We start from the raw sequence: 20081 nt of genomic DNA on the forward strand, positions 1-20081 counted from the left end.
AATGGAGTGAAGAGTTAGGGGGTACATATAACAAATGATATATTGGAGTCAAGTATAAAATCAACAGAGCTAGCCTCTATGGATTTAAGACTAAGACTTATTCAGCAGAAAATAATATTCAGAGTCCACTAGACTCCAGCAAAAACTATAGCAGAAGAAAATAACAAGTGCAGACAACTGCTGGAGATGTGGGAGTAAAAATGCGAACTTAGTACATAAGATGATTAACCGCCCGATGATAAGATCATTTTGGTGTGACGTGAGGATACTTATAGTAAGCGTAATAAAAAGAAATTGTTATTTAGGGGAATTTAATTTAATTTTAAATTATATTCTGGAAACATGGGAGATTTCAAGGGGTCAAAAAAAATGGGTGTACCGTGCTATATTAGAAGCAAAAAAACTTTTTTGATGAATTGGAAGAGCCGCAAAACGATTCCATTGAGCACATGGATTGATAATATGGACAGATTAGCTACATATGAACGAATTGCATGTCGATGCAAATTAAGAATGGATAAATATGAAGAAATCTGGAATGAATATTTAAGCGATAAGGCGGATAGTGGGGGGAAGTGGGGGGAGGAGAGAGAGGTGGGAAAATATTGTTTAAAAGGTGCAGTCATAGGTATATCATTGTATTTAAATCTGAATTGTCAAATTGTGTTATTATTGATATTATAGTTTTTGTTGAAGTGTCTTTTGTGGTTGTTGTTTGTATCGAAAAAATGATTAAATAATTTTTTTAAAAAAATAATTTCATAATTTTTGACCTGGCAATATATCGCAAATCATGATGTTATTCTTTATACTTTCTCTCTCTTATCTACTCTAATCTGTTTACCAGCTGAGGATAACACTTCATTTATCTGCAAACCTGTGCCACAATAAATCTGTTAGTCTTTAAGATGTCACAAGACTCTTATTTCATGTTGCAACTGCAATCGCTTTTCCCTCTGGAAGTTGCCTAATATCTAAAACATTGATTTGAGTTTTCACTGTTATATTTTGACAGTATGTTTGCTGTATGGTTGCTGTATAATGAAGTCTTTTAGGCACAACAATTAATAAGTAATTAAAGAGGTTTTAGATTGTAGTGTTCAGGTATAGATGCTTGCATAAAAACCAACCTTTCTTTCAGCAGGTTAATTTGGAAGAATTGTTTTTGGACATAGACACAAACGTTAAATTAAAGCTGTGCACACTTCTAGCTGTGCTCCTCCCCACCCCTGCAATGCTGCATTGATCCGTTTTTTCAATGAAAATATATGCCTTTATTTGCTTAGTTAGTAAAACAATTGTTTGAACTACTTTTATTGTTCATTTTCAGATATGGGTTCTGGGAAAGATGCTAATATCTGTGCTGAAACATTTCTAGAGCCTGCCAGTATTTTGGGGACCTTTGCTATTTGTTATGAGTGTGAACCCCTTCATGGATCACTGCCTTGCCGTGGCGAAGGGGCTTGAATAACTCAGAGAAGCTATTAACTATGCCGTGCAGGGCCACCCAAGATGGACAGGTCATAGTGGAGAGTTTTGACCAAACATGATCTACCTGGAACAGGAACTGGCAATCCACTCCAGTATCCCTGCCAAGAAAATTCCATGGACAAAGACAACAGGCATATAAAAGTTATGACGCTAGAAGATGAGCCCCTCAGGTCAGAAGGCATCCAACATGCTACTGAGGAAGAGCGGAGGACAAGTACAAGTAGATTCATAACTGATGAAGCGGCTGGGATAAGGCCGAAAGGTAGCTCAGTTGCGGATATGCCTGGAAGCGAAAGGAAAGTCCAATGCTGTAAAGAAAAATATTGCATAGGAACCTGGAATGTAAGAACCATGAACCTGAGTAAGTTGGATGTGGTCAAAAATGAGATGGCAAGAATAAATATTGACATCCTGGGCATCAGTGAACTAAAATGGACAGGAATGGGTGAATTCAGTTCGAATGACCATCATATCTACTACTGTGGGCAAGAAACCCGTAAAAGAAATGGAGTGGCCCTCATAGTCAACAAAAGAGTGGCGAAAGCTGTGCTGGGATGCAATCTCAAAAATGATAGAATGATCACGATACAAATCCAAGGCAGACCTTTTAACATCACAGTAATCCAAGTTTATGCACCAACTACTGGTGCTGAAGAAACTGAAATTGACCAATTCTATGAAGACTTACAACACCTTATAGAAGTGACACCAAAGAAGGATGTTCTTCTCATAGGGGATTGGAATGCTAAAGTAGGGAATCAAGAGATAAAAGGAACAACTGGCAAGTTTGCCCTTTGGAGATCAAAATGAAGCAGGGCAAAAGCTAATAGAGTTCTGTCAAGAGAACAAGCTGGTCATCACAAACATGCTTTTCCAACAACACAAGAGACGACTCTACACATAGACATCACCAGATGGGCAACATCGAAATCAGATTGATTATATTCTCTGCAGCCAAAGATGGAGAAGCTCTATACAGTCAGCAAAAACAAGACCTGGAGCTGACTGTGGCTCATATCATCAGCTTCTTATAGCAAAATTCAAGCTTAAACTGAAGAAAGTAGGAAAAACCACTGGGCCGGTAAGATACAATCTAAATCAAATCCCTTATGAATACACAGTGGAAGTGAGGAACAGGTTTAAGGATTTAGATTTGGTGGACAGAGTGCCTGAAGAACTATGGATGGAGGCTCGCAACATTATATAGGAGGCAGCAACGAAAACCATCCCAATGAAAAGGAAATGCAAGAAAGCAAAGTAGCTGTCTAACGAGGCCTTACAAATAGCGGGGGAGAGAAGGCAAGCAAAATGCGAGGGAGATAGTGAAAGATACAGGAAATTGAGTGCAGATTTCCAAAAAACAGCAAGGAGAGACAAGAAGGCCTTCTTAAACGAGCAATGCAAAGAAATGGAGGAAAACAACAGAATGGGAAGAAGCAGAGATCTGTTCAAGAAAATTGGAGATATGAAAGGAACATTTCGTACAAAGATTACCATAATGAAGGATAAAAGCGTTAAGGACCTAACTGAAGCAGAAGACATCAAGAAGAGGTGGCAAGAATACACAGAGGAATTATACCAGAAAGATATGGATGTCTCGTACACCCCAGGTAGTGTGGTTGCTGACCTTGAGCCAGACATCCTGGAGAGTGAAGTCAAATGGGCCTTAGAAATCACTGCAAATAACAAGGCCAGTGGAAGTGATGATATTCCAGCTGAACTATTTAAAATTTTAAACGATGATGCTGTCAAGGTGCTACACTCAATATGCCAGCAAGTTTGGAAAACTCAGCAGTGGCCAGAGGATTGGAGATCAGTCTACATCCCAGTCCCAAAGAAGGGCAGTGCCAAAGAATGCTTCAACTACCACACAATTGCACTCATTTCACACGCTAGCAAGGTTATGCTTAAAATTCTACAAGGAAGGCTCAAGCTGTATGTGGACCGAGAACTCCCAGAAGTGCAAGCTGGATTTAGAAGAGGCAGAGGAACCAGAGACCAAATTGCAAACATGCGCTGGATTACGGAGAAAGCTAGAGAGTTCCAGAAAGACATCTACGGTACTTCTGCTTCATTGACTATGCAAAAGCCTTTGACTGTGTCAGCCACAGCAAACTGTGGCAAGTTCTTAAAGAAATGGGAGTGCCTGATCACCTCATCTGTCTCCTGAGAAATCTCTATGTGGGACAAGAAGCTACAGTTAGAACTGGATATGGAACAACGGATTGGTTCAAAATTGGGAAAGGAGTACGGCAAAGCTGTATATTGTCTCCCTGCTTATTTAACTTATATGCAGAAGTCATCATGCGAAAGGCTGGGCTGGATGAATCCCTAGCCGGAATTAAGATTGCCAGAAGAAATATCAACAACCTTAATGGCAGAAAGTGAGGAGGAATTAAAGAACCTTTTAATGTGGGTGAAAGAGGAGAGCGCAAAATATGGTTTGAAGCTCAACATCAAAAAAATGAAGATCATGGCCATTGGTCCCATCACCTCCTGGCAAATAGAAGGGGAAGAAATGGAGACAGTGAGAGATTTTACTTTCTTGGGCTCCATGATCACTGCAGATGGTGACAGCAGTCACAAAGTTAAAAGACGCCTGCTTCTTGGGAGAAAAGCAATGACAAACCTAGACAGCATCTTAAAAAGTAGAGATATTGCCTTGCCGACAAAGGTCCGTATAGTTAAAGCTATGGTTTTCCCTGTAGTGATGTATGGAAGTGAGAGCTGGACCATAAAGAAGACTGATATCCAAAGAATTGATGCTTTTGAATTATGGTGCTGGAGGAGACTCTTGAGAGTTCCAATGGACTGCAAGAAGATCAAACCTCTCCATTCTTAAGGAAATCAGCCCTGCTCGCTGGAAGGATAGATCCTGAAGCTGAGGCTCCAATACTTTGGCCACCTCATGAGAAGAGAAGACTCCCTGGAAAAGACCCTGATGTTGGGAAAGATGGAGAGCGCAAGGAGAAGGGGACGACAGAGGACGAGATGGTTGGATAGTGTTCTCGAAGCCAGCAGCATGAGTTTCACCTAACTGTGGGAGGCAGTGGAAAACAGGAGTGCCTGGAGTGCTCTGGTCCATGGGGTCACAAAGAGTCAGACACGATTAAACAACAACAAATGAGTGTGATCCACCTTGAGTCCTGTAGGTATAGGGCGACATACAAATTTAATAGTGATAAAATAATAATGTGTGTTAAAGGTAAAGGTAAAGGTACCCCTGCCCGTATGGGCCAGTCCTGACAGACTCTAGGGTTGTGCGCTCATCTCACTCTAGAGGCCAGGAGCCAGCGCTGTCCGCAGACACCTCCGGGTCACGTGGCCAGCGTTACGAAGCTGCTCTGGCGAACCGGCACCAGAGCAGCACACGTAAACGCCGTTTACCTTCCCGCTATAAAGCAGTACCTATTTATCCACTTGCACTTTAAGGGTGCTTTCGAACTGCTAGGTTGGCAGGAGCAGGGACCGAGCAACGGGAGCTCACACCGTCGCGGGGATTTGAACCGCCGACCATGCGATTGGCAAGTCCTAGGCGCTGAGGTTTTACCCTCAGCGCCACCCACGTCCCTCCTAATGTGTGTTAGGACTGGGCAATCTATTGTCCAGAACTGGTTCAAAGTCTATATTGTGATATTAGTTTTATAATTTTTGAGTTGGCAATATTGTGAATGTGCTATGCAAAAATCATGATGTGGGGGAAACCGTGAAACCAGCCAATGCCTCTACATAGCTCCATTCTTATTTCAGACATCATGATATATCAGTATATCATGGTGTTTGATTGGTGATATATCATCATGTTGAAAATCAGATATTGCAGTCCTAGAGTTTATAAAGTTATGCATGGTACAGAGAAAGTGGATCGAGAAACGTTGCTCTCCGTCTCTCACAATACTCAAGACTCAGGGACACCCAAGGAGGCTGAACGGTGAAAGATTCAGGACAGAGAAAGTGCAGCACTTTCCCCACCGACGAACTGGCGGAAGAGGCTGTTGGCGGGGCGGGAGGGGGCGGCATCCTGCCGGCGGGTTTCCCCCGGGGGCACCTGCTTGGCCGCGGTGGGAAGAGGATCCGGCAGCCCAGCTGGACGCCCTGGGAGCAGGCGGGAAAGCGCTTCGGCAGCCCAGGGGCCTCCCGGAGTTCCTTCGGCCGCTCACCGGCCGGAAGCCGCCTTCCCGCGCGGAGCCCGGGCGCTCCGGGGCGTGGCCTAACTGTGTCGGGTCAGGCCCCGCCCCAACCCCCGCGATTCTTCCGCCAGCAGCCAATCCGCTTCGGGGGGCGTTCCCTCCCATTCAGGATTCCTCGTCCGGCTTGGAGGGTATGTAACAGCTGCTGCCCAGCGCGTCCCCCCAGGTGCCCTTTGGGAAGCGGGGGGCGCGCCAGTTCGGAGGGCCTGGGCTGGCGGGGGAGGGCTGCGGGGCCGGGCCGCCAGGTGGGGCTCGGCTCGCCGGGCGCGGCTCCGGATTCCGCTCTGTCCCAAAGCGGCCGAGGGAGGAGCGAGGGACCCTCCGCCTCTCGGCGCCCCCCTCGCCCCTCTTTCCCCCGAAGCAAAAGCGCTGCCGGCGACAGAGGGGCAAGGGCGGGCTTGCAGCGCCCGCTTCTGGCCTCGGGCCGGCGGGGAGAGTTGGAAGCCCGCCGCGCACCGGCTCCCGGGCCGGATGTGGTCTCGACGCTGCTCCCTCCGCCCCTTTTCCTGGCGGGGCGGGAGGGCGGCTGTTACTAGCCGGGGAGCGTCATTCTGTGGCCGAATCGCGCGTGTGTCGCGTGTCTGGGGATCCGCGGCTGCCCCCCCCCCCGCGGGGAAGTCTCGCTTCCGATTTCGTTTCCATCCTCGCTCGCTGCCGGGCGGGCGAGGGTTCCCCCGGTGGCGCCTCTGCCGGGATGGCGCGCCTCGCTCGCCCGGCGGGCGCCCTCCTTGCACCTAACGCGGAGTTGTGGCGCTTCGTCTCCTCTTCGCGCGGCTGGCTTCTGGGTGGCTCGCTTGCCAGATCCGCCGGTCGACTTCGCATTAACTCTCCCGCTCCCACGAGGGAAGGGAGTCTCTTTAACGTGGCGTCCCGATTCTCCCACAACGGGAGGAGGCGCAAAACCTCCCACAAAAACCTGGCTGGCGTGCGAGTGCCGAGCGGATCTCCGTATTATTTTTTAATCACTTAAATCATACGCGGGGCTTGGCTGCTTTTTGGGTATGCGTGTGAACGGGGTGCTGGGAAAACAACCAAGGCAACGGGAAGAGAAGCGGGCGGGAGGGCGGCCCATTCGGAGGTCTTTCTCTCCCCTCCCCTCGCGCCCGTTTGCTCGGGAGGAGACGGCGCTGCGTTTCGCGGGGCTGGGCAGGAAGAGGGACGGCGGCCTCCGTTGTTTACGGCGCAGCTTTGACTGGCAGCTTCCCCCCCCCCCGAAGTGCGTGGATTTGGAGGCGGGACGCCGCGCTCTGGCCGGGATGGCCCCTCCCGCTGCCATCTCGTCGAAGAGGGCCGAGCTTCCAGGGCGGGGGAGGCGCCGCCGCAATTCGGATTGTGCCGTTGGTCAAGAATGTGACTCGTAATTCCCGAGGGGAGCGGCGAGGGAGCGCGCCTTTCTCCTTGAAGCGGATTGGGGCAGGGCGGAAAACGGGCTCCGCCTCCTTCCCTGTTATGGTTGGGGGGCGGGGGGGGGAGGTGACGGCTGCTTGAAAGCATCCCGGAAGTGAAACTGAAATTCGGTTGCAGGGGAGGAGTAGAATAAGAGCGATCTAAGGAGCCGGCCCCCGGGATGGTGCTCCCTCGCGACATTTCGGCAGGCTTGAGTTGCACGAGGGGTCGGTGCGCTAAAGGCCGTTGAGTCCTCCATGTGCAGAAGCAGTACATCTGCAGAGGAATCTGGCTGCCCGGCGTCCGGTGCAGGGGCTGATCCTGGAGGGCTGCTCTTGTGCCTCTAGGAAGCAGAAAGGGAACACCCGACCTGTGGAATCGCAGGTGCTTCAGCCTTCCTCAACCGGGCGCCCTCCAGATGGAACTATGTGGGAGTTCTAGTCCAGTGCACCTGGAGGGCGCCAGGTTGGCGAAGGCTAGGTAGAAGCAGAGCCGGTTTCTCTCGCCATCAGTCCTGCTATGCCATTGGCTCAAACAGCGTCTCTCTTTGCCCATTGGAGCAGAAATGGTATGGGCGGGGGTTAGTTAGAGCCGTGGAAGATTCACTATTGACTGTCGCAAAGATAGGAAGCATCCGGATTTAGGGCAGGTATAGTAGGAACCCCAGAGGCCAGGGAGAAAGCTTGTGGGATGTCCAGAGACGGACGGGCTTGGGGGTGGGATGGAGCAGAGCTCTTGGCGCTTTTGCCTTTCAGAAGAGGAATCTGGGACTCTCTGCCACCTTCCTACAAGAGCTGCCACAACAAAGCTCATCTCTCCACCCTGCCTTGTGCAGACTCTCAGGGAGGGCTAGGACACATCTTCCTAGGGGTGGAGGCTGTTGAACAGCCAGCATTGTGGCTTGTGCCTGTGTGTCTTGGGGGCTCTGGATTAAAAGTTCTTCCTGGAGAGAACCGTTGCTTTGCATGCAGAAGGTCATCTGCTGGAAGGGCAGGGAGAGATGCTTGAGGAGCCACTGAGCTTGGTGGACCCAAAGTCTGACTTAATGTAAGGCATCTTTGCTGGTTGCTCTGTTCCCTTCTTCCATCATGACTTGAATGCCAAATACCTTTGAATGCTGTGGGTGCCTTTCATTTCCCCCTCAGTGTTTGTCCTGCCTGCCCCTGTGTTTCCTCACTAGCTCCAGAACACCTGAGAAGGCCCTTGATGAGTCTCTGTCATCCTTTGCTCCTAGGTGAGGCATGTCTTCACCCATAAGGCTGCTTTAAAACAACAACAACAATAATACAAAGCCTGGGAGATAACTCCCATATGGGGGAGGGTTGCAACATTTGGGGGTTCGTGGGGGAGGGTGAGTATTAGGGAGCATATTATAGAGGTACAGTCATACCTTGGAAGTGGAACAGAATCTGTTCCAGAAGTCTGTTCGACTTCTGAAATGTTCAGCTTCCAAAGCACGGCTTCTGATTGGCTGCAGGAAGCTGCAGAAGCCCCAGCGGACGTTTGGATTCCGAAAGAACGTTCGAAAGCTGAAACACTCACTTCTGGTTTTCAGTCGTTCGGGAGCCAGAACGTTAGACTCCCAAGGCGTTCGGGAGCCGAGGTACGACTGTATATGAAATTATGCATCTCATGGAGAAAGTGGAACCCAGTGGGGTTGTCCCATGAAGCCAAATGTTGGAGGATTCAGGATAGACAGAGGACTTTTTCATACAGCACTTTGTTTATTTATGTACTTCATTTATATGCCACCTTTATCTTCCTATGAGCTCAAGGTGGTTGTACATGGTTATCTTCCTAATTTGATCCATACAACAAGCTAGTGAGAAAGGTGACTGGCCCAAGGTCACCCAGGGAGCTTTGTGGCTGAGTGGGGGGTTGTGGCCACCAACTTGGATGGAGGCTTTGCAAAGGAAAGGGGTTTAAACAAACTCGGGGAAGAGCAGGCTCTCAGTAGCTAGTAGCCACAATGACCATTACAGTGACCCTCTTGGAGGCGGCATCTCCTGAATATCAGTTACCTGGATTTGCAGGTGAACAGAGTGCTCCTCATGCCCTTTTGGTGGGCTTCCCCTGATGGGCATCTGGGTGGCTCTTGCGAGGAGGACAAGATGCTGGACGGGATGGGCCTTTGGCCTGATCCAGCACGGCATGTCTTCTGTTCTTCAAAGCAATCTTTTTAGTCTTTAGGGGCAGTAAATTCTCCTGGAGTTCAGTCTGTAAATCAAAGCAGAGGACTGTTTTATGAGGAGTCAAATCCAACCCTGTTAAGTTCAAGTGGTAGGTTTCAAGTTGTTTTTTAACTCCTTGATCTCAACAGGAAGTGGTTTTTACTCTTGCTCCACTGGTCTTTGACAATCATACATAACTCTCTCTTTCAGACTTCAGCATTTTTCTTTTGCTGCCTGCAAAATTTTGAAGGATCTCCTTTTCCTCTTGGTGGTGTTGGGGTGTCAGAACCGGTATGTTGCAGGGAGGCAATAAAACATCAAGAGCTTGGGGCAAAAGTTACTTAGAACTAAACAAGCTTCAGTGGGACAATATTCTTTCATCCGTGTCTTCCCTACCTTCATAACTTTATGATAGCTGTTGTGTGACGATGCCATTGCAGGCTGAGGTAACACCCAGTGAATTTCATGGTTGTGTAAGGTTTGTGCAGGTTTCCTCAGTCTGGATCCCAACTGTCTGGCGCAGAGCTTTCCAAAGTGTGTGTCATGACACATTGTGTTGGCTGCAGTGTGTAGGTGTGTCACACGAATGCTCCCTGTGCTCCTCCCGGGGCTGGAAAGAGGTTAGTTTAACCTCCGGTTTGCTAGTAAAACTGAATTACCGTGTCACAAAATGATGCATGTCTAAAAAATGTGTCACCAACATGAAAAGTTTTGAAAGCTCTGGTCTAGAACACAGCTTTTGGGAGAACCCCCCCCCCCCAAAGTGGACCAGCGTTTTCAATAGTGTTAGATAGATAACCAAGTTGTCAAATAGCCAGGGCTGCTGCAACAAGCCTTTGGGCAGCAGAGACATGAAAGGGCATCAGAGGAGGGAGGGACAGAGGGCAGTGTTGCCCACGGCACCTCTGACTGTTAATCAAGGCACCCCAGGGTGCCATGGCACACTTGCTGAAAAACCACTGCCTTAAACCAAGGTTGTGGTCACCAAAACGGAATGTATAGTTGCCATTTTGTGGGCAAGATGGCTCTAAAGTCCTATTTTTCATATGATGGGCTGGCTATGATTCTCAGTTAACCATCTGGCTAGTTCACTGCCAACCTTGAGCTAGGTTAAGAGCTTGGAGAACTTAAAGAAGAAAAGTCACTTGATTGAGGGACAGTCTGCATATATATTGGCCTATTCCGCCCTGTTCAGGCAGAACAGAAAAAGCAATTTGGTTCCAGAAATTCATTCTGATTTTGCAGATAAAACGGAATTCTACAAAATGGGATATTAGTGTGTGAAAACAGTTCAGAGCCAATGATCCCTAGATGACTAAGATGACAGGTGCCATCCTGGCACCCAGACATCTTCACTTGGTTGCAAGTGGTTGAAAGCCAGGTGCAAAATGTGCCTGGCTAATTTCAAACACTGGGTCGACCTGCTTTTTCTGTCATGTTTATGAGAAGGGCATGAAGGCAGTGGTCCTCAGGAGCTGATACTCACAGGTGCTTTTAGATGTGGAGGTTTTATGTAGCTAATGTGGCCAATCACTGATGGCAGACTTGGTTATCCATGGATTAGTCCACTTTTCTCTACCTTTTTAAAGCCATCACACTGAATCAAATCCTAGAGATTTCCAGCTAAGTGAATATAATTATTTTCCCACATTTAGCTTAGGCGCTGTCTTCTGAGGGATAGAGTTTCTATTAATTCAAGCCCAGTCATGTTGGCTGATTTATTTTTACTTCTTTTTTTTTAAAGAGTCAGGCTAATGTGAACGTCTGCTGTGCAGCAGCTGCATGTCGGAGGTGTTCCTGGTGACGGAAGCGGCTTAATTGCTAGTAGCTTTATCCATGTGGGAAAATGTGTGGACAAGCAATGCTCTGAGCATGTGTGGCTGCCATCTTCACAATTATGGGATTTGTTGGGTGATGATGCACCACTTTGGAGCTTCTTGGGCAATGCTTGTGTTTGCTGCTTCCAGGATAAAATCATGCTCCCAAAAGTGGATCTGAAATCCAAGAAGCAGCCTCCTCTCATGTATGCTGTGATGAACTTAGGCATAAGCAGAGATTGTGTCACCTTCCCTTTGATCTGGCCCAGATATCATTGTTAGGAGGAGTGGGTGAGTTTAATATGTAACTACTGGTGACAGCTGGGTGGAATCCTAGAATTGCAGAGTTGGAAGGGACCCCAAGAGTCATCTAGTCCAACCTCCTGCAATGCAGGAATCTTAGCAAAAACATCTATGACAGGCGGTCATCCAACTTCTGCTTAAAAACCTCCAAGGAAGGAGAGTCCATCACCTCCTGAGGAAGTCTGTGCCACTGTCAAACAGCTCTTGTTACTTTTTCTCAGGATGACGAGGAGTACTCTTTGGGTTTGGTCAGCAGCTACAGATGCCCCTAACAGATACTTCTTTCAACCCACATTGTACCAGTTTCCTTGCAAAAACATCATGGGGGACTTTGTCAAAAGCCTTACTAAAATCAAGATACGTTATGTCCACAGCATTAGGTTAGGGAGTAAACAATCACTTCTTGTTTTTAAGCAGGAACTGTAATGTAATTGTGCCTTGTGGAGTGCTTGTATTCAGTGTTCTAGCCAGCCATGCCTTCTCTCGGGATACTCCATTCCATTACAGCTGTACCTTGGTTCTCTCAGACCAAAGCTTTGCATGAAATCACATGTGGGAGAGACTTCTCCCTGATTTGGGTGCTAGCCCATTTCCCTTCTGACCAGTGCTTTTTAAAAAAGAAAATAGGTGCCAGTACTGCATATCCTTGAGTACCCCCAGAAAAAAACATTGCTTCTGACCATTCTATGTCAAGCAGCTCAACAAGTCCCTACAAGATGCAGTTGCAAGAATAATTTTTTGGGGAGCATGCAAATGTGGAAGGACCATAGCTCAGCAATAGAGCTGCTGTTTTTGCACACAGAAGACACCAGGTTCAGTCCCTGGCATCTCCCTGCCTGAAACCCTGGAGAGCTGCTGCTCGTCCGTGGACAGGACTGAGCTTGGTGGGCCAAGTGTCTGGCTTATGGATGTAGTGAGCTGCCTAATTCCATTTCTTCTTGTTGCTCTGTGGTTTCTGCCATTCCATAATGTAGATGGGCTGTTTTCTTTTGCATCTGTAGTGTGTATATGTATACATAAATAGGCAAGAGGATGCATTAAGACATGGAACCAGACCCACACAGCAGGAGAGAATGTTCATCGTACCAGTGACTGGTGGTCTGTGCATTTTGCTGCACCTGTGCTCTTTTTTTGTAGAGAAACACACATATTGAGCCCCGTCTTTTGATACTTTCACTCACACACAGTTCTGAGTATATTTTCATGGCACTGGGAGCATCAGAAACATTATGCCCTCTTCTAAGGAGTTCCTAGCTGGAAAATCATTGGTTTAATGCAGTGGTTACAAACTTCATACACCACCTTGAGCTCCTTGGAAGAAGGCGGTATATAAATGCAATAAATAAATAAATAAATAAATAAATAAATAAATAAATAAATAAATAAATAAAACATACACGGATAGATAAACTGTACTTTACAGAATTTTGCTGTTCTGGAAGTTGTTTTTGTTACCAAAGCAGCTTATAAACTCATGCCACCTGAAGGTTTGGAATGGACTCCTACATGTCAGAGCCTGGGTAGCTCAGCTGGTAGAGCATGAGACTCTTTCAGGGTTGTGGGTTCAAGCCTCACATTGGACAAAAAGATTCCTGCATTGCAGGGGCTGGACTAGAAGTCCGCCATGGACCCATCCAACTCTTCAATTCTATAATGCGTTTCATTTGATCAGAACTGCGACTCAAGACACACGGTACATCATTGACTTGGAGAGGCAGGTTGTGTTGCTACCCTTTAAACTGGATGTTCAGGTGTGAGTGTACATGAATGTAGGTTTAGGATGGGCAGGTGTCTTACCTCCGGAAAAAAGCAAAGCTGATGTAAGAGCAAATGAGTTTTCTAAGACTGCAATTTCCCAAACCAGTCATTGTGTACATAAATCTCTCGTGTGATGATGCACCAGCATTAAAGTTTGGGGGTGGGGGAGAGCATTTGCAAGCTAACTATACACATTTTTAAAATATACTTAGCGTTGTTTTGGTGGCTGGCACTTTTTGCTTAAAAATGTGCTTCCCCAGTGTATATATTAAGAAGAGGACAGATAGCAAGCAAAGTAGTTTTTGGACTCCAGATCTATAGCGATCACTGTGAGGACTGAATTTCTATCTAACACTGCAGCTTGCTGTGTTCAACTGGTCTTGTGTGTACATTACTTGGTTTGGGACAATTCTTTGGGAATTGGCTCTCATGATGCTGGCAAGGTGTCCTGAATGTTTTTAAGAATTCAATATTTTCTGGGGTTGGTTGCCTGTGACAATGAAAACAGTCAGGAGATCCAATTGAGTATTCTCAGGGTATCAAACTCTGTGAAGTTTAAATTCTGTGACTGACTTAAATAGGTGGTACAAGTCTATACATGTTTCCTTGGAAGTAAGGACCACTGAACAGAGCAGGAGTTATTCCGAGGTAAGAATGCATAGGATTGCAACAGTTCTTTATTGCCAGAGGCTAGAAACTTGAATGCTGGCAATCCTTTGGAAATCCCCGTAAACACAAGGGGGACTTGATAAATGTTTTTCCTAACCCCAAGCTGTCGGACCTTCTGCGCACCAGTATTTTCAGAAATTATTCCCGGCGACTGTTTTTTGCGGGCATTTCTACTTCGCGGCCGTATGGTAGCTCTGGCAACCTGTTGCCCCGGGGCCGCCCGCCTTCCTCCCGAGAGCGCGCGCTCTGGCGCTGCTCGCCTGCGTTTGTCTGGCGCGCGGCGGCGTCAGCCGGGGGTCCTCGAAGCGCGCCCGGCTGCGGCGTGTTGGCGGCGCCGCGTTCCCGGCCGGGGCCCGCGCGCGCCTGCCGCCCCACGGGCCCCTCCTTCCCGGCCGGCCGGCCGCCCTTTGCCGACGCCGCTTTGGCCGCCACGAGCCGCGATGTAAACATTCCACAAAAGGGCTCCTGCAGCCACCCAGGTGGGCGGGGCCTGCCTCTCCGCCTCCTCGAGCGACGGCTTCCTCCGCCACCCGCGGGCCTGGGGCTGTGCTTCGCCATCCAATGGGCGAACGGGAAGGGCGGGCCTTTGATTCCGATACGGAATTTTTTTTAGCCTTCTCCCCCTTCCTCCTACAACCCTCCTTTCGCATCCCCTTCCTGGGAGCCGTCGCCCAATCGAGGCAGCGGAAGCTGGCCAGCGCTGCGCGGCAATTGGCGGGTAGGCCGAGCGGCGTCAGCGCCGCCCAATGGCCGTGCGGGAGGCCGCCCCGGGGGCAGGGGAGAGGCGGGATTTCCCAAGGAACAGAGAAGCGGGCAGTGCTCGGCGGCGGCGGCCGTCCTGAGGCGGTTGGTCTGGGCAACCTGCTCTCTCGCTGCTGCCTTCGCTTCCCTTCGCCCGCTTCCCTTCGAGCGGCGCCCCCGCCGCGAGCTGCCTCGCCGCCCTGCTCGGTGTGGGGGACGCGGGGCGGGCAGACGGAGGCCTGGCTTGGCCTTCGGCTCCTGACGAGGCTCCCAGCCCCGCCGCCTGAGGAGAGAGCGGCAACGGCGGGGATCGAGAGGCGGCGGGCGCCTTGAGCGCGAGGAGGACGGCAAGTACGAGGCAGCGGCGGCGCTGAGGTGAGCAGAAGGCGCGAGCGGCTGGGCGCGCGCACGCGCGCTGACAAGACCCGTGGCGGGCGGGCGGGCGGGCGAAGGGGAGCGTGGTGCGCGCGCAGTGTGTGGAGGGGCGTGGCTTCGCGCCTGTGTCTCGCGCGCGCCATCCGTTGAAAGCGGGAGAGGGAGGGAGGATGGAGGGAGGGAGTAGAAGCGATTCGTTCGGTCATCGGCACTAAGGCGGTGGCGGCCCCTCTTGTTCCCGCGCCGCCAGTCCTAGGCGGTTCTGGCTGCCTGGCCCGCCCCCAAGTTTCCCCTTCCCGGCCGGCTCTCTTCAGTCTCCCCCCACCCTGCTTATTCGCGATGCATTGTGGCTCCGCCCCCTCGGGGAGGGGGCGCGGGGCGCCGCCGGGTGGGCGGGGCCTCCCTCTCTCTCCGGTGGCGCTTCCGCGGCCACCGGCGCCGCCTCTGTTCCCCTTCCCCCCTCGGTAGTTTCGCCCAGGGTGATGCGGCCCCTCCTGCGGGCCGTGGTCGCTGCAGTCGGGAGTTTGGGTCCTTTAAAAATAAAATAAAATCAAAAATTATCACTCTTCCTGGAATTCTGCTTCACTTTCACGACGAAGAGGAGGAGAGCTGCTTGTCCTGCAAGCCTAGCCCCGATTACTTGGGAGTAAGACCAAGAGGACTTCATTGTTATTAACATTATCATTATCATTTATTAAATTTGTATACCGCCCTTCATCCGTAGATCTCGGGTAGATAAAAACACAAAATGCTTTAAGAAATAGAACAGAACAAAACAATAATCCCCCCTCCCTTCCTGCAAGCACATTTAAAATAATATAGGATGTTAGCCAGCCAAAGGCCTTTTTGAAGAGGAACTTTTTCACCTAAGTATAATGAAAATGCCAGACGAACCTCCCTGGGGAGAACATACCAGGAATGTCGCTATCCTGATGGCTCACTTTCACTTCAGCTCAAATGCTCAGGAATGGAAGGCAGGGAAAGCTTGAGTGGATGTGGAAGCGTGGCTAAATGAATGGATGTATTTGCTTTTTCTTCTTGTCAGTGTGCGCACAAAGCTCTTCAACGTGTGGCTGGTAAAAAACCTGGCTAGCAGCTCTGGAGCGCAGGAACAGCCACCCTTTCATTCCACGTGCCTGAGAAGCAGCTGCAGGAAGTAGTAGCTGCCTGGGCACCACCTCATGGCTTTCCAGGCGAGAGCTATGGCAGTCGTAAAAGCCCCCTTTAAAGGACCTTATCCGAGGTCATCAGGGTGAAGTTGGGCTGTTGCCAGAGGAGCGGATGGTGACAGACCCTGGAGGCCCCTTGTAATGCAACCAATCACTTTGAATCCTTCCTTAATCACTCAGTTCTTACACTGATGCCTTTTGTCCTCAGATGCCCGAGTGTGAACAGAGACAGCACATTTTGCTTTTCCAGACACTGGGTTGTGCTTAAATGGGGTTCACTGCCATTAAATATGCTCTTTAAATAGAAAGTGTGCAATTTTTAAGAGTGGCTGTTTAAAAATAATGGTGTTTGTGTTGTGTAATTTAGAGAGCAGCTAGCTGGCAGTTACTTTCCTCTATTTTAGGAGTGCAATTGGATATCTAGAAGAGTTGGTTATAAATAATACATAACTATTAAAATGATTTTTTTTAAGTGACTGTTTTTCCCTTTAAAAAAATTGCTGTGTAAGTTTCTAGATTTCTTCAAACCTTGTGTAAATATTTTACATGTTGTGTGCAATGTTATTGAATTTAATTTATTTATTCAGTTTTTTGCTGTCATGGATACAACCATGTCTCTCCACTTGACGTGCAGTTATAGAAATAGATCATACTAGTTCTCTTAAAGGTTCCATCGTATTCTATGCTATGGTTTCAGGACAGAGTGGTTTTGTGCTTCTTTTACAGGGATGGAGAACCTGTGGATCTCTAGGTGTTCTTAACCATGCCAACTGAGGCTAATAGGAGTTGCAGTGCAACATCTGGAGGGCCACAGGTTCTCCATCCCTGCCAAAAGCATTTTGTCATTAGTTACCATTGATTTGGTTTTGTGGGGGATGGAGGGATAGGTCAGCATAGGGTCAGGATATTAAACTTCTCAACTCAAATCTACATACGTGTTATACTCATTCATTTTATTAAAACTGCATCTTGCCTTCTTCAAGGAGCTCAATTTAGCACACAGTTTCCCTTGTCTTTCCTTCAGAACATCCTTATGAGGTAAGTTAGGCTGAGTGAGAACGACAAGTCCGTAGTCACCCCTTGAACTTTACAGCTGAATTGGGGTTTGAAACTGGGTCTGTCCAGTCCTGTCCTACACTCTGACCACTCCACCACACTGGCTGGGAGTAATCCGCTGGGAGGAAGCTCCACTGAGCTCAGTTGGCCTTCTGAGTAGGCACATACAGGATTGTTGGGCATAGAGTATCATTTTCATGTTGACATAAGTTCTGCATAGCCGTATTTTATGTTTACTTCACTTCCATGCTTGAGTGGGCTTATAAACCACTACAAAGCAGTAACAATAACATAAAGTCTTAGGACTTTTTAATAAAAAAAATATAGGGGAGTGATGTTATAGGCAGTTTAGATCAGGGAGCATGCGAAATTACTACTGGCCCTTATGTGGTCAGTTACACAAATGGTGTGCTACAATATCACCAAAAACATACAAACATAGTTTTATTGGAAACAGGAAATAAAATTCTTACTGTATGTTGATGCTTCTGATTCGTAAATCTCATGCCTCTATCTGCATTAATGAAATCTAGAGTGGTTTGTTCCTATGAGTGATATTGATTGTAAAAGTACTTCAGTGCAGCTGCATTAATATAACAGGGTCTGTGCTTTATAAACAAACTTGCTGACTCCTAGTGCAAAAGGCCAGGATTTAGACCTCTGAATATGTACTTGTGACTTTATCATGCAGAAATCTGAAGTTCTTTACTGATAATTCATTCTCAGTAGCCCTATTCAGGCAGCCTATTGCCCGGTCTATTAATCACCCAAGGGAGACTGATGGGAATGAGCATGCTAGCTTCATGCCCCCCACCCTGTCATCAACTTGTGGACGGCAACTATGAAGCTGGGGACTTCTGTATCTCTGAAAATTCACTGCAATTTTTTGAAATTATTACAGTGGTGCTTTGGTTTACGAACTTAGTCCATTGTGGAAGTCGGTTCCAAAGCATTCTTCAACCAAGGCGTGCTTTCCCATAGCAGCGGGGGACTCAATTTACAAATGGAACACACTCAACAGGAAGCGAAACATGTTCTTATTCCAAAGCAAAGTTCTCAAACCAAAACACCTACTTCCAGGTTTTCAGCGTTCTTAATCCAAGTTGTTCATAAACTAAGCTGTTCTTAAATCAAGGTACCACAGTATTTGGAAAAACTGTGTTCTAAAATGCATTGGGACCCACAGCCTACATAAGTTGGTTTTGTCTACTTAAAAGTAATTAGATTTTAAAAAATTAAATTAAAACTTTACATTTTTAAAATTTAAAAAATTCAGATTTTACTTCAGTATAGCCGTACAGTGGTACCTCAGTTTTCGAATGTAATCCATTCCAGAAGACCTTTCAAGTTCTGAAACGTTCAAAAACCGAAAACTCAATAGCTGACAGCTAGGCCTCAGGATCTTACACCCAGCGTAAGCTGCGTGGCATGTTCGACTTTCAAAGCGTGTTCGAAAACCAAAGCATTTACTTCTGGGTTTATGGCATTTGAAAACTGAAATATTCAGCAATGGAGACGTTCGAAAACCAAGGTACCACTGTATTCCACAGTTATAAATGAGTGAAATGGTTATAAAAATTGGTATGTTGCCTCTTGCCTTTACTTTGGTCATATCCAAGAGGGGATAAGGTAATTGCTGATGAATTGCTTATTATCAATTTCTTCCTTCAAGGATTCCACAGTGATACTTTATCCTTTTAACAACAACCTTCTGTGGTAGTTTGCAGGGGAGATAGTGATTCTTAGACTTTCCAGTGGGCTTCACAGCTTCAGGATAGAACAGGGATAGGCAAACTAAGGCCCGTGGGCCAGATGTGGCCCAATCGCCTTCTCAATCAGCGTGTTTTTACATGAGTAGAATGTTTCCTTTTATTTAAAATGCATCTCTGGGTTATTTGTGGGCATGGGAATCGTTCATCCTGCCCCATATAGTCTGGGCCATCACATGGTCTGAGGGATGGTGGACCAGCCCACAGCTGAAAAAGGTTGCTGACCCCTGGGATAGAGGCTGGTTGTCTTCATACTGGGCAGAAGGTGTATTACTGCTGCTGACTGCTCTCAAAACCTAGTGCAGAGTGAAAAAAGAGCCCTTTCCCCTCCTTGCTGCCCTTTGGAACTTAGGCAAATTGTGGGATCCTTCTTAGCACTGGAGCTACTCACAAGCATGCTTCAAGCAGCCATTGCGTGTCTCTTAGCCTAAGGGTGGCAAAGGATGATGCTGACTCCTCCCTTTTCTTGATTCTTTTGCCTGTGTCAGAGGACATGATTCAGAATGTTATTTAATTTTATTATGTTTCTATTGCGCCCTTCCTCCAAAAATCTCAGGTACACGGTTATTTTCCCGCCGCCACCATCTTAATCTTCCCAACAACCCTGTCAGGGAATTAGGTTAATGTCACCTATTGAGCTTTATATCTGAGTGGCTTGAACCTGACACTTCACCATACAGGTTTATAGCTGTTTTTCTCCCCTACGTGGCATGAAGCACACTATTTGGTGGAGGAGAGTGGCCTCTCACTTCACAGACCTAGGCAAATGCAGTTGCCAGGGAGAGGGCAATCTGGCACCTGCACCTGTAAAACCCTGGTGTATATCTTTTGAGTAGGAGGACATTGCCCTTGATTAATTTGTAAATGTTTGTGCCCTTATATTTGAATCAGTCTGAAATGCCTGTTAGGGAAATGGTCGTTTTTAATAATAATAATAACAATAATGATAATAATAGTTTTTATTTATACTCCGCCCTCCCCAGCCAAGGCCAGGCTCAGGGCAGCTAACAAGTAATAATAAAAACAAGCTGAATGAATACAAACTTAAAAACAAGATTAAAATACAACATTAAAATATTGAAACATTAAAATGCAGCCTCATCACAGGAGGAGAAAGGAAAAGAAAGAGGGGGAGGGAATCAATTGGCTCCTAGCCAAAGGCCAGGTGAAACAACTCTGTCTTACA

General features: G+C 47.6%; 1 protein-coding gene across 4 annotated transcripts in view; it reads left to right on the forward strand.

The window, feature by feature from the left end:
- The first annotated feature begins 5788 nt into the window (after positions 1-5788).
- Positions 5789-20081, forward strand: part of SIN3A (SIN3 transcription regulator family member A) — a 62034-nt gene continuing 47741 nt past the window's right edge. Inside the window, exon 1 of one of the 4 annotated variants that reach the window (XM_082198015.1) lies at positions 5789-5812. The gene's annotated coding sequence lies outside the window, so the exon portion shown is untranslated. Of the gene's footprint in view, positions 5813-14226; positions 14902-20081 lie in introns of those variants that run through there. The other 3 variants (XM_082198014.1, XM_082198016.1, XM_082198017.1) reach the window with 3 other exon arrangements.

Source organism: Podarcis vaucheri (assembly GCF_965113315.1).
Source record: "Podarcis vaucheri genome assembly, chromosome: 14".
Classification (NCBI taxonomy): domain Eukaryota; kingdom Metazoa; phylum Chordata; class Lepidosauria; order Squamata; family Lacertidae; genus Podarcis; species Podarcis vaucheri.